At 39.7% G+C, this 14138-nt stretch overlaps 1 long non-coding RNA gene across 1 annotated transcript in view; it reads right to left on the bottom strand.

The window, feature by feature from the left end:
• Nucleotides 1–14138, bottom strand: part of LOC139476052 (uncharacterized) — a 203111-nt gene that overhangs the window by 16217 nt on the left and 172756 nt on the right. The gene's annotated exons all lie outside the window — the stretch shown is intronic.

Genomic DNA, 14138 nt, shown 5'->3' with positions numbered 1-14138 from the left:
GTTCCTAAATAAATATTGTCATAAAAACTGTTCCCATATGCTGCTATATATTGTATATCATTCACATCATTTATATTTTCTTCTATTTCATGAGAGGGCACTGGAAGCCCAGTCGTCTAAGACGCCACAATTCGCTGAGCAAAGTATAACGTCCCTTTGGCACGCCAGCAGGACTCAAACGTTTACCAATTTGGTGAAACCCACGGGTATGGAGCTGTCAAAACAAGAAATATAATCGGGGCGAACCATCGATCATGTTTCTGGCGTGTCCAATGGACGCAACTCTGCAGCGCCTAAGATTGTATTTTTTTGTTTGTTAAACTCCACACTCAGCAATTTTTCAGCTATATGTATGCGGTATGTAAATAATCGAGTCTGGACCAGACAATCCAGTGATTAACACCATGAGCATCGATCCACACAGTTGGTTTGTTTGTTCGTTAATTAACGCTTCACTCAGCAATATTCCAGCTATATAACGTCTGTCTTAAATAATCGAGTCTTGACCAGACAATCCAGTGATTGACATCCTGAGCATCGATCCACACAATTGGTTGGTTGGTTTGATGTTTAACGCCGCACTCAGCAATATTTCAGCTATATGAAGGCGGTCTGAAAATAATCAAGTCTTGACCAGACAATCCAGTGATTGACATCATGAGCATCGATCCGCTCAAGTGGGTTCGATGACAAGCACCGACCAAGTCAGCGACCTGACCACCCGATCCCGTTAGTCGCCTTTAACGGCAAGCATGGGTTGCAGAAGACCTATTCTAACCCGTAATTGTACGGGTACACCCAACGATGATACGATGACATGCATCAACCAAGACAGCGAGCCTGACCACCCTATCCCATTAGTTGCCTCTTAAAACAAGTATAGTTAACTTTTACGGCAATTCACGGGTTGTACCCATGTGGGGAATCGAACCCGGACATTCGGCGTGACGACCAAACGCTTTAACCACCACAAGGCTCCTGGAATGTATTGATGAACCCAGCTCTCTTTAAAATTGGTTCACACTACATTCATTGAACGTTGATGCGTATCTTTGATATCTTATTTTTTTTTATGTCTTTCACAAACTGCTGCAGGAATGAGTGTTGGTTAAATAGACATAATCAAATTTAAAAACAGTTCTTTCAATAATTTTCCATTACATAAAAAAACAATCTCGGTATACTGTCCCTTGACCCTCAGTTAATACGTTTTTACTCGTGTGGTACTTTACACATATTGTTCATAATTCTTTGATATTTATTACATAATTATCATTATGATTAAAATGCATTAAAATGTGAAGGCGTTTGGCAACTCATGGTCGACCATCCCCATTCTATCATGATGAATACCGCTAAAAAAATACAATATCTTATTACAAAATCATTTGCGAAATTTGGAACAAAATCCAAGCCATATTACGGAGAGGAGCGTCAAAATCGACTCTACATGGTGTTCCCATGTTGAGAAATGGTGTGACGAGTCAACGCTCTAACCTCGTTAGACAAACCCCACCGCCAATGGCTTTGTCGGTTAAGATTATTTGTATAAACAAATGTCAAATCAGGTTAGAAGTGTTGTATATTTCATGCAGGTGTTCACCGGGATTGTCACGTGATGCCATGGTTACGAGTTTAGCCAATCGGGAAACACTTCCCTTGCACGAGTTTTTCCTGCGCGTAATCCAGACTCTATGGATCGAAGCAGACGACGCTTACTTTATCAAATGCACCGGTGCATAAATTAATTTCAACAAGTTGTTAAGAATTCATTTAAAATCGAGATTACAATGGGCTTTGACCCCTATTTCTCATGTTTATATTATTCACGCGCTACTTTGAACGCTGCGGTTAAAAACTTTGGTATGTCCTGAGCATTATGAAGACTTTTCACGAAGAAACATTTTTCAGCTTGATTTCCAGCCCTGCCGTATGTTTTCACTCTGGAGAGGACGTTGAACATAACGACATGGTAAGTGCAGCAATATGTAATTAAGCAAGATGTTGGTGAATATATAATTATGTTAAAGTATAATAGCTGTGGCTGTAATGTCAAATGTGTCTGTAGTGTTATAGTCGATACAAAACAGCACCAGGGCACCATGTGTGTGTGTGTGTGTGTGTGTGTGTGTGTGTTCGTGCGTGTGTGCGTGAGTTTGGAGGGGGTGCATGGGGAGATTGTCCCATGTCGTCAATTAATGAAACATATTATTTAATGTAAGAATACAGCATCTACATAAAACATTGATTCTAAATTCTGTTTATGTTCTTATTGCTATGTCGTGGGTGTTTTCAACTTAACCAATTACACAATTATAATTATAGTATATTATTATATATTATTACGACGGGAAGATCAAGGATGGGTCTCAGACATTTTACCCAATTTGGGTACAAGACTCGGATTTTCTTCACAGGAGCGAACGTGTTATCATGGCTCCCCCATACAACACAGGTGATGTAAACAAGAGAAAACAGTTCCGTGGCCGTCATAACGGCTTCCTCAACACAATTATGCAGTGTTAATATACAATTTCTAAACTCCACCCGTACGAACAAGTGGTATATTATTTATCAGTATTTTTAGATAATGAATGAATGAATGAATGAATGAATGAATGAGTATGTTTTTTACTCATTTAAAGCCAATTTTAAATTTCATTATAATGTACAGCAAATAATTTAGATTAATCTTTGACAAAACAAAATTCAAATCAAACTAATTGCCATATAAACTGAATCTGAAATATTTGTATGCATGCAGATGTCGGTCAATGGGCGCAGGGGTTTAGCAAAGTCTCACCTTGTGAAGATTTGTTGATAAAAATTCCGTAGGAAAAAGAGACACCTAACCTCACCCCTCCCTATTTCGACACTGGTACTAAGTTTGCGGTTGCTTACAGGGGAGAAAAGACTGCTGAATCGACGTAGCTAAACCCGTTTAAAGTTTTTTTTATTAAACCAACTGTTTGCAGGTTTCACAAAGACAACAGCTTGTATTGATGTTAGTATACCTTTCATATCGGAGCTGGACAAGATAGAGCTGCAATGAATGGTTAAAACGTTCATTTCGCAGCAATGTGAAGGGACTTGGACAAAATTCTCCTTCTGAAATTTATTGAAAAAAATAATTCGGTGTGTGTTTAGTGTGCACGCGCTGGTTCGAATCCCGACATTGAAAAATATGTGACGCCCTGATGAAAGAACATTGGGCGTTCTGCCCCAGGCTCGCACCCATTGACCCCAAGCACGGAGGTATCTGAATGACGTCACGCTAGACAGATCAACGGTTACACATTCAAACATCCGTCTAATAAGTATCAAAATCTGTAGAATAGTATGTATGAAATTCCTTTGAAATAGTGAGGAAGCAATGTTGTCAGTTCTTTTATGTTTACATTAGTTGCATAAGTAAAGGAGAATTGTTTTGTTACTGGAAACAGTGATGAACTAGGTCACGTCGCCAGACGGTATACAATGAAGGCAGACGGTTTACGTTTGTTTGTAGGTGAAATATCTGTACATCGTGGTCTTGAGGGTCCGTATCACTCTCTCGGCATAAGAAGCTTTGGTTTCATTCTGTGCGACATAGTAAGTGATGCCCTTGTTTCTAAAAAATAAGACTTCAATTTCTTATCATCAAATTCTCGCCCTTTATCTGATCGTATAAGTTGTGCCAGGGTAGTGCGCGAAAATATCTTCTTCAAGGCCTTAATGACCGCATCCGGTGTTTTATTTTTAAGGGGCTCGACCCACAGAAAACGTGTAAATACATTTATAGCTATGAGTAGGTATTTCACACCGTCGTTGTCCGGGGCTATATTAGATACATCAGCCAAGTCAATATCCCATCGAGCATTGAGGCCAGAAGCCTCCACTCTGTTCCACTTGAACTTGTATCTTAAAGGTCGCTGAAACGAATAGGCATCTTGGGATGTCAACCACTTCTTTATATGATGCAAACTAATATCAAATTTCCCCTCCTTTTTCGCAATGTGATACAACTTAGCAGGGCCAGAAAAGGAGGCTGGAAGTTTGGGATTCAAATAAATACAAGACAAATATGCTTTCCATCCGTCAGCAGGCATGGTTACACGTGAAATGAAGCCTACACGATGTAAATAGAGCTTATATGTTTATCCACTACATAGCCTATCAAAACTACAGAGACGGGCCTGTGCTACATTCAATGACAAACGTACTTGTGTTTTTATGTTAACCCGTGGATACAGCTGACTGCCTTCACTGTATACCGTCTGGCGACGTGACCTAGTTCATCACAGTTTCCAGTAACAAAACAATTCTCCTTTACCTATGCAACTAATGTGAACATAGAAGAACTGACAACATTGCTCCCTCACTATTTCAAAGGAATTTCATACATACTATTCTACAGATTTTGATACTTATTAGACGAATGTTTGAATGTGTAACCGTTGATCTGTCGATAGCGTGACGTCATTCACATACCTCCGTGCTTGGGGTCAATGGGTGCGAGCCTGGGGCAGAACGCCCAATGTTCTTTCATCAACACCCATTTCTGGTGTCCCCCGCTGTGATATTGCTGGAATATTGCTAAAAGCAGCGTAAAACAATACTTACTCACTCACTCACTTTGCATGGGACACGAATGCTATTTGTGTTCGATCGGGTAGTCATTGTATCATTTATCATAAGAACAAAACGACTACAGATTGGCCATATGTAGCATTGAACGGACTGTCACTCAAAAGTTGCGTGTTAAACAGTGTGACCTGACAATGTGATCATGAATTCCGTGTCACTACTCCATGTTGTTGTTATTGTCAGCAGCTGGGACATACCCGTGACATCACTGGAAAACACCCCGCTTTTTCCATCTCTAACACAAATGACTTCTCGGAAAGGGATCGTGACTTTATACCATCTGCGACATATTTAAGATAGTTTCGAAAATGTATCTGATCGTAAACTTGTGATATCTTATCTTTAAACGTAAGTTGTTAAGATTAATAGTATCTAAGATCGAAAATCTAGACCGTGGTCTCTAATGTTTCAGCCCCAGTTGTGACGCGCCAATTCAAATAATGAGTTAGTCTCTAATGTTTCAGCTTCTGTTGTGACGCCTCACTTTTCATATAATGAGTTCATCTCTAACATATCAGCTCCAGGTGTGACGCGCAACATCCTATAATGAGTTCATCTCTAACATATCAGCTCCAGTTGTGACGCGCAACATCCTATAATGAGTTCATCTCTAATGTTTCAGCTCCAGTTCAGACATCGGTTATTTTGTGATGTTCTCTCATGTTTTAGCTCCAGTTGATATATCTGCTGTCATAATGCGCTGGTCTCTAATACTTTCGCTCCAGGTGTGTGACACTAGTTCACATAATGGGCTGGTCTCTAATACTTTAGCTCCAGGTGTGTGGCATAAGTTCACATAATGGGCTGGTCTCTAATACTTTAGCTCCAGGTGTTTGACACTACTTCATATAATGGGCTGGTCTCTAATACTTTAGCTCCAGGTATTTGACACTAGTTCACATAATGGGCTGGTCTCTAATACTTTAGCTCCAGGTGTGTGACACTAGTTCATATAATGGGCTGGTCTCTAATACTTTAGCTCCAGGTGTGTGACACTTGTTCATATTATGGGCTGGTCTCTAATACTTAAGCTGCAGTTGTGTGGCACTAGTTCACATAATGGGCTGGTCTCTAATACTTTAGCTCCAGGTGTTTGACGCTAGTTCACATAATGGGCTGGTCTCTAATACTTTAGCTCCAGGTGTGTGACACTAGTTCATATAATGGGCTGGTCTCTAATACTTTAGCTCCAGGTGTTTGACACTACTTCATATAATGGGCCAGTCTCTAATACTTTAGCTCCAGGTGTTTGACACTAGTTCACATAATGGGCTGGTCTCTAATACTTTAGCTCCAGGTGTGTGACACTAGTTCATATAATGGGCTGGTCTCTAATACTTTAGCTCCAGGTTTGTGGCATAAGTTCATATAATGGGCTGGTCTCTAATACTTTAGCTCCAGGTGTTTGACACTAGTTCACATAATGGGCTGGTCTCTAATACCTTAGCTCCAGGTGTGTGGCACAAGTTCATATAATGGGCCGATCTCTTATACTTTAGCTACAGGTGTGTGGCATAAGTTCATATAATGGGCTGGTCTCTAATACTTTAGCTCCAGGTGTTTGACACTAGTTCACATAATGGGCTGGTCTCTAATACCTTAGCTCCAGGTGTGTGGCACAAGTTCATATAATGGGCCGATCTCTTATACTTTAGCTACAGGTGTGTGGCACTAGTTCATATAATTGGCTGGTCTCTAATACCTTAGCTTGAGGTTTGTGCACTAGTTCATATAATGGGCTGGTCTCTAATACTTTAGATGCAGGTGTGTGGCACATTTTTTCATATGATGGGTTGGTCTCTAATATTCTAGCTCCAGTTGAGAAACGCCACCTCCTAGTTTAATGTTATGCCCTCTAGTGTTTCAGATCCAGTTGAGATAGGCCAAATCTTATTATTATCATGTGTTGGTCATTTAATGTTTGAGCTTTAGTTTAGACGCGCCACCTCCAACTATTATGTACTGTTTTTTTATGATTCATATCCTGTTGAGACGCATCACTAAGACGAAACAGATTATTTTTCCAGACAGAATCATTTTCTTCAATATAATGATTTGGTTGCTATAGTGTTGTAGCTCCTGTTATGACACGCCACTTCATAAAATGACTTGGTCTCTAATGTTTCAGGTCCGATTGTGATGCGCCACTTCGTTAGTTAGTTTCGAATGTTTCTGTATTATATTTAATCTCGGCGCTACTTTAACTCCATATAGTTTCGATATAGCCACTGTGACTTTGCAAATATTTGTACAAGTATCACTTGTCTCCATATGCATCTTGATTCAAACAAAACTTTTCTATTAAAAAAATCCAGGCGGGGGCGACTTAAATTTTTGTGAAATTATGAGCAAATGCGATCATTTCTGGCCATGGAATAAGATTCAGTTAATTTCTGTTATAACGCTACGATAGGGAATCAAAATAGTGGAAACAGAACTTTCCCGTTGACTTACTGTACCAGTTATCGCCATCGTCTTAACAGCACGTACCACGTGATCACGCGCACCGCTTTTGTTATACCAATAGCATTTTTTAGTATCTCGGGTATCGCACTCAATTTTTTTTCCATCAAAATGAATAAGAAATGCTTTTATCAATTTGTCGTCTGTAAACTGACAAAAAACAATATTCCCCATTCTTTATTAGTAGCATCAAACAAACATGACGGATTGGTGTCCCGTATAATGCATGTGTACCCAAATAGGTTTCAGAATTGTCTTTTGGGGAAGAAATGACAGGCAGATAGAAAGCAATGACAGAACTGAAAATGCATTATCGTGTTGTTTGATATACAGCCCACGCGTCTTTTCTAAAGTTGTATTTCAGCAAGGGGATTATGGTGTTTTTTTCTAATTATTTCCTCACAAGAGTCCATCATTTATCTCTTCTAATGAAAAGGTAAAATGAGATGCGATCACGTGCGCGCTATAACGGGGAGCTGGCGATAATTGGTCCTCACCGATAACTGGTCAGTACCGATTTAAAATCCCGATGAAATTGTCAGGGATTTCTTTTACATCAAAACAAAATTGACGGAAGTGGTCGTGATTAGTTCGTAGGCAGACTGTCAAAGAGAATGTTACAATACGAATGACAGTTTGGAATGTATATCTTGAAGAAATCCCGATTACGTCCATGTAAGTTTCAGTGTCCGTGGTCTTTCATTAGTGATAAAAACAACTTCTGGGTAATTGACATCGGGCATTTTCAAAGGACAAAATGTGAAAGATCGCTAAACAGCCCTAACAATACTCAAATTGACATCGCTCAATATCTGACATCATTATCTTTTCTTAATAATAAATAAGATTATAACGTACTACCACCCAAGAGTAAGAAGATATAGATTCATTCAAAATCGTTGAAACGTATTCATGGGTTGAAATCTATTCAACAAACCTATTTTCGATCACTCGTGACTTTGGCGCTGTATATCATACAAGCATATTGCTTCGTTGTGCAATCACACAGACGGCTTAATTATACTTCGGGTGTTATGATGTGTTGTTAATTGTTTAAATCTACCATACACAAAGCTTGAAACGAAATGTAATTGGACAAAATTAATATTTAAATTTGAAAGCTCAAGAAGCATAGAAAAGGCTTCATTTAATTCAAGGAAACGATAACTTACACAGGTGAAAGAATGCAATATTAATGTTTTTGCGGTACAATTATTAGTAATATCTAGATCAAGTGAAAGAGAAAATTACGAAAATTACCTCGATTGAAGTAGTGTTCAATGTATATATACAGTTCATGTGCTCAAAACTCTGAACAAATTTGTTTCACAGTGACCACTAGAAAACATACATCCTCGTCTCAGCATGTATTTCGAAATTGGCTGCCTTACTTAGACCTTTGCTCAAAATATACTTGTATCGACAGTCTTTGAAATGCAACTTTTTCTTTAATATTGTTTTATAAATACGACTTTAGAAGTGTACTTTACACCTTAGTGCAACCTGTCAATAATGAAACAGTGATTGTCACAGTAATCTTGCGTTTACGAACGAACATTTGGTTGAATAATGTCTAATGTAATATGTACGAGTTTGATAAATATATGATTATGACAAAATAAATGTTTGGGGTTGTAGGATGTTGCGGAGTCATATTTGATCTGACGTTTCCTGAAGTATGCAATGGTCATGTCGCTGCTACGAACATTTTCCTTGGGGGAGATTTACCCACTAGAAACATCTGCGAAGTATATGCGCTTCAAGTGTGTGGCACTAGTTCATATAATGGGCTGGTCTCTAATACTTTAGCTTCAGGCTCAAGCTCAAGCATTACTCTCTTTCTCACCCAAAACTGACCAACGGGATCGGGTGGACAGGCTTGCTGTCCTGGTTGATACATGTCATCGATCCCAGCTGCGTGGATCGATGCTCATGATGTCAATCACTGGATTGTCTGGTCCAGACTCGATTGTTTTACAGACCGCCGTCATACAGCTGGACTATTATACTGAGTGCGGCGTTAAACAACAAACAAACAAACCATAACTTAACGTAGAACATCAATTACCCAGCCAACTGTCAATGTCAAGGACACAATACCTCGTCTCCCTACCTCGCCGCCACCCAAGCGACTATAGACTTAGGCTAGGCTCTTATTACATTTTTCTTTCTTTTGTAGGTCACATATGTAATTACAGGTTATCTGTAATACATTTATAACCCATTATGAAATATATGTTTTAGTTGACATTATATTGTCATATTATAATTTCGCGTTTTAGATTATTAACAGCTCTTCCAAATTCATTAAACCATCCATACCCTCTCTTGTAATAATAACTTAAAATATAACACATAATTAAAAATACAATACTTGAATACATTATAGACATGGTGTTATTAAACAGGTTTTTCCCCTTCAGTTATAGTTTTTGGGGTATGGTGATTTATCTATATGTATAATATTATTCATATTTATCATTCCCCACCTACCCCGTCAACGAAATACGTTAACTGTTAAGTAGACGTTAAAGCCCCCAAATCCAGTCCAGGTTCAGCTCCAGTTATGACGCACCACTTAATAAGAGTTGGGCTCCAATGTTTCAGGTCCAGTTGTGACGAACCTTTACATATGAAAAAATGAGTTGGTCTCTAGTGATTTAGCTTCACTTGTGACGAACCACTTCATACTAAGAGTTAGTCTTTACTTTTTTAGCTCCAGTTGTGACGCACCACTTCCTCCTAATATGAACTGAAGCAGATTATATTTCCAGACAGAATCACTTTTCAATATTATGGCGTAAACTCGGCGCTACTTTAACTCCATATAGTTTATATAGTCACCGTGACTTTTATTGAATGTAAACATGTCCTTCTACAATTGTAGGTTATACCTAGACGACCAGGGTGCCTGTGCATGGGTTACACATGGCAACTGTCCGTGGTCTCATGGGCCCCATTCTAAGATAGCTATGCTATGCTGGACTTTCCCTGTGAAGAATGTGGTCAGTAGATATAGGGGTGTATTTTGCTGGTCCGAATGTTCCGAGTAGTAGGGAAAGTATAACCTTCCACATTCACGGTGAAGTGTCAGAATGAGTTGAGGGTGCTGTCCACACCCAATGATACCCCAGTTGCCATAGAAAGGCAGTTGTGGTGTCAGCTGAGGTCGAGAGCACATATACTGATAGATATTAAAAAGCTCTAAGCTTCAGGTTAAAATGAAGAGATACGCTGCCTCCGTTTCACCATTAATTTAGCACAATAGTCAGTGCAAAGATTTGGAGTTATAGACCTCTGTGTTGTGTTCCCCTTCCGGCAAGTAACTTTTGTAGAGGTATGTAATGATTTGATTTCCGTATCACCGCCAAAGAATCATTGTGAAAACAAAATCAAGACTCTAAAGTCTATATTGAAATGTACCACCTCCAGTAACGATGATTTAGTCTTTTAATATTTTAGATCCAGTTCAGACGTGCAATCTCATATTTTAATGAGTTGGTCTTTCAATGTTTCAGATCAATTTGAGATACACCACTTCATCTAATTAGTTGCTCTCTGATGTTTCATCTCCAGTTGTGACGCACCACTTCATTACACCCGTGAAGATCCGGGGTAGAATAGGTCTTCAGCAACCCATGCTTGCCGTAAAAGGTGACTATGCTTGTCATAAGAGGCGACTAACGGGATCGTGTGGTCAGGCTCGCTGACTTGGTTTATGCATGTCATCGATCCCATTTACGTGGATCGATTTTCATGATGTCAAGCACTGGATTGTCTGGTCCAGACTCGATTATTGATAGACCGCTGTCATTTAGCTGGAATATTGCACAGTGCGGCGTTAAACAACAAACAAAAAAACATGTACTTCATATGTTAAATGTGTTGGTCGCTAATGTTTCAGCTCCAGTTGTGATGCGCCACTTCACATAATGAATTGGTCTCATATGTTTCAGCTCCAGTTGTGATGCGCCCCTTCATATAATGAGTTGGCCACTTCCTTCTAATATGAGCTGTTTTGTGAATGATTTTTGTCCAGTTGAGACGCATCACTTAGACGAAGCAGATTATTTTTCCAGACAGAATCATTTTTTTCAACATTGTGTTTTAAACTCGGCGCTGCGTTATTCCATACAGTTTCTATAGTCACGATGACTTTGACTGAATGTAAGCATGTCCTTCCTGCAGATTATACCTAGACGACCAAGGCGCCTGGACATAGGTTACACATTGCAACTGTCCGTGGTCACGTGGGCCCCATTCTGAGAAAGCCATGCTGTGCTGACATTCTCTGTGAATAATTTGGTCAGTAGAAATAGGGGTGTAATTATCTGGTCCGAATGTTCCGAGTAGTAGGGAAAGTATAATCTTCCACATTCACGGTGAAGTGTCAGAATGAGTTGAGGGTGCTGTCCACACCCAATGATACCCCAGCTGCCCAGTTGTGGTGTCAGCTGAGGTCGTCTGGAAGTATGATATCTATAGCACATATAGTGATAAACATTAAATAGCTCTAAGCTTCAGGTTTTTAGATACACAGTCTTCGTTTGGCCATTATTTAGCACATAGTCAGTGCAAGGATTTTGTGTTATGGACCTCTGTCGTGCATACCAGTTCAGGCAAATACATTTTGTAGATGTTTATAACGATCTGCTTATCATTACCAAAGGATCATTGAGAAAACAAAATCAAGACTCTATTTTGAAATGTACCACCTCCTATAAAGATGATTTAGTCTTTTGATGTTTCAGATCCAGTTCAGAGGTGCAAAATCCAATTTTAATGAGTTGGTCTTTCAATGCTTCAGCTCCAGTTGTGATGCACCTCTTCCTATAATGAGTTGGTCTCTAAGTGTTTCACCACTGATTGTGATGTGCCACTTTATGAGTTAGTCTCGAATGTTTCAGCTCCAGTTGTGACACGCCACTTTATCCAAACATTATCTGTTTCATTATTATGGTTCAACCTGGGGCAACTTTAACTCCATATAGTTTTGATATAGTCACAGTGACTTAATACTTTCAATGCTTTAGCTCCATTTCTGTCGCGCCACTTCATATGAGTTGGTCTCCAAGTGTTCAGTTCCGATTGTGATGTGCCACTTTATGTGTTAGTCTCTAATGTTTCAGGTCCAGTTGTGACGCGCCACTTCATATAATGAGTTGGTCTGTAATGTTTCAGCTGCAGTTGTGACGCGCCACTTCATGTAATGAGTTGATCTCTAATGTTTCAGCTCCGGTTGTAGCGCGCCACTTCATATGGGTCCGTAAAGGTTCCGCTCCAGTTGAGACGAGCCTCTTCGTATAATGAGTTGGTCTCTATGTTTCAGTTCCTGTTGTGACGCGCCGCTTCATATAATGAGTTGCTCTCTAATAAGGATAGAATTGCTATACATCCATGGGCTTATCATTCTGTACAGCCTTTTTATTTTACGGGGATATTCTCTACAACTTGGTGTTTTGGATACACTTGCTTCAAGTAGCCACGACACCAGCCCTCGGGGTCCTGTTACACGCAATCAACCAAGCCACCGAGTCCGACCACCCAATCCAAGTAAGTCGCCTCTTACAAGAAGCACAGGTTACAAGAAGCACAGATTACTCCTCATAGGATGAAATCAATATTTAACGCTATTGAAATATTTGTGTTTGTTATTCAACGCCGCACTCACCAATATACCAGCTTAATGACCACAGGTCTGTAAATAATCGAGTCTTGATAAGACAACACAGTGATTGACACAGTGACATCCACGCAACTGAGATCGATGAAATGCATCAACCGAGTCAGCGAGCCTGACCACCCTATCCCGTTAGTCGCCTTATTCGGCAAGCATGGACGCCTGACTAAAGCATGGGTTGCTGAAGACCAGTACCAAAATTATATGAATGGATCACTGGAAATAATGGAGATAAACATGCCATTGTAAAAGTTCAAATATACCACTACTCTGTTGTAGATGCCAAACAAGAACCTTTAGTATTTCCTGTCATCTAACATAGACATGGTAGAGAATGTATGCCAAATCACGCTGCTTGCATATGTGCTAGGTACACGTATATCAACATGTTAGAAATGAATTGTATCAATTTACCCTTTTTTTCCCTGCATTGTCTGACTCTGGAAAGTAAAATGTCACTTTGGAAATGAAATTAAATCGTCAAAATAATAAAAACCTTTTGTACTGTATTACCCATATGGGCAGGCTCGCTGACTTGTTTGATGCATGTCATCGTATCCAAATTGCGTGGACCGATGCTCATGACGTCAGTCACTGGATTCATAGTTACAGTATGCATGGAATCTTGTCTTCAACATGTTATAAAATATATGTTTGTTTACTTACCGACTAACTACCACTATTCAAGTACAATGTATATATTTTGGAAAAGGAATTGTTTAAAATGAAAACAAAGCAGTTGTCAGCATTGCCATTCGAATAAACTGGGCGGCAAAAGAGTCGAGTTCCATGATCGATAAAAAAATAACAAGAAGAGTTTTTTTGTGAATTGTAATATAATCTAGGGAGGGGTAACAAATGATTGATCAACCACAGTTTGAATGAATTTGTGCAATCACTGGTTATGTAAGCTCAAGGTAAACAATGGTGGGGTAAGAAACTTCATTTTCAAAAGTTGTCTGAAATGTCACAAAAAAATTGTCAGACACACTACAAGTTCATTGTCGACACAGTTGCCTTCAATAGCGTGTATGACCTCCAGCTGCCTCAGTGCATGCTGTGATACGCCGCCTCATCGATGACGTCAGTCTTCTGATGACGTGGACTGGAATCCGTTGCCACCCGTCTCTCAGGACCTGCTGCAATTCTTGTCTGTTGACGGGAGGCTGACGGCGTGCTCTAATCTGTCGGTCAAGATGGTCCTACAGATGTTCAATAGGATTCATATCGGTTGAGTGGACTTTCATCAGTAAACAGCACTCGACGCCAATTTCTCATTTGCCAGCGTCGTACCTGCCTCGCCCATCGCAGTCTCACGCGTCGGTGTTGAGCAGTCAGTACCATTCCTCGGAAAGGACGATACGCTCGG

This window comes from Haliotis cracherodii, unplaced genomic scaffold (genome assembly GCF_022045235.1).
Source record: "Haliotis cracherodii isolate W230 unplaced genomic scaffold, xgHalCrac1.p SCAF_3, whole genome shotgun sequence".
In the NCBI taxonomy this organism is placed as follows: domain Eukaryota; kingdom Metazoa; phylum Mollusca; class Gastropoda; order Lepetellida; family Haliotidae; genus Haliotis; species Haliotis cracherodii.
This window is presented reverse-complemented; position numbering and strand designations above follow the sequence as displayed.